Source organism: Eschrichtius robustus, chromosome 7 (assembly GCF_028021215.1).
Source record: "Eschrichtius robustus isolate mEscRob2 chromosome 7, mEscRob2.pri, whole genome shotgun sequence".
Lineage (NCBI taxonomy): Eukaryota > Metazoa > Chordata > Mammalia > Artiodactyla > Eschrichtiidae > Eschrichtius > Eschrichtius robustus.
The window spans coordinates 101,705,562-101,707,115 of NC_090830.1; positions in this window are offsets into that span (position 1 = coordinate 101,705,562).

Here is a 1,554-nt window from a genome sequence, read left to right on the forward strand (position 1 = left end):
GATCTGCTATTTATTAACTAACCAAATTGCCAATGTTGCTTAAACTTTTTTGGCTACAATTCTTTATTTATAAAGTAAGTTTAATAATCACCTACCTCACTGGGTTAAAATGGTAAATATTAAGTAAGGAAGAACCATTTGTAAAAGTTGCTGGCTCATGATTCACTCTCATGAGATGCTGATTTTGTCAACTGTTCTGTCTCTCTCTCTTTCTCTCTCTCCTCCCTCCCTCCCTCCTTTCTTCCCTCCCTTCCTTTTATGATTTTTTTTAAATTTCAGTAAACTTTTAAATTTCTGAACAGTTTTAGGTTTACAGAAAAGTTGCAAAGATAATACACAGTCTCTCCACATCCCATACACACCCCCAACTTCCTGGCTCCAGCCCCCCACCATTCACTTCTTTTTGTGTCTGTTTTGGGCTGGGAACTGTAGGAACGGGCCTGGCCAGCCAGGGTCTTCTTCACAGCACTATCAATCTGCAGGGAGATGAAGCAGAGACAGGTAAATCCATACCTACAAGACTGGGGCCATGAGGGTAGTGCAAAACACCAGGTGAGTGAAAGCATTTAGGAGGGTGACCTCACCCAGACCTGGGAGCCCAGAAAGGCTACCAGAAGAAAATGTCCACAGAGAGGGAGCCTGATGGATGAGGAATGAGCCAGGCAAAGGGAGGGAAAGGAGAGTGTTCCTAATGGGATACAGCCAACTGGGAAGGAAGAAGAGCACCAGAGTGAGGGTGGAAAGCTTCGTGAAGGACGCCAAGGAAATACCGCTTCACTGGTGTCCAACCTAGGAACTACTTTCAGAGTCATGCTCGTGAATGATGTCATTATACAAACTTTCTTCTGTAAAATTCTTGCAGAACTGGCTAAACAGACAGATCAACTTTTCCAAAACAATAGTGACTTCGAGCTGTTAACCAAAGCACTAAAGTACTACTTTTTTTTTTTTTAAAGAAAATTGGCCAGGAAATAATGAGCAACAAAGTAGGGGAAGTAATTGTGAACTTCTAACACAGCTGGAGCTCTTGTGATTTGTCTTGGGAGTTAGCTTTGTACTCCTCTTGAGAAATAAAAGGTAAGGGGTCCGCCCTCTTCGGAATCCCCAGAGCACAATATCTGAAACTTTTCGTTCGGTAACTCTCACTACATACAGTAGTCCGGGGACTCCTGTGAGCCTCTCAGGTCACCACCACAACACGTGGAGCTGAGGGAAGACTGGGTCTTTTCTGAGAATCCCAGCAGTTAGCCGAGGCTCCTGCACGGAGGCAGGATGTCTGCGCTCTGGACCCCAGTCCTCCCCAGCCTTCCCAGTTTAAACTGCGGAAGAGTTTAGAAAGGACATCAAGCCCGCTCTCAAGATCCTCACCTGAGCTAGGCATGCCAGCCGACTGCGGAAGCGCCCCCAACGGGGAATGCCCGTTTGTGCAACAAACCCTGGCTCTTTCCCCACTCCCGGCTCTACACCCCCGTCACCCCCCCACCCCGCCCCGTGCGCGCGCAGACTGAGTTGCAGAATCGAAGGCGCCCTCCCCCACCCGGGCGTTCCCCAGCA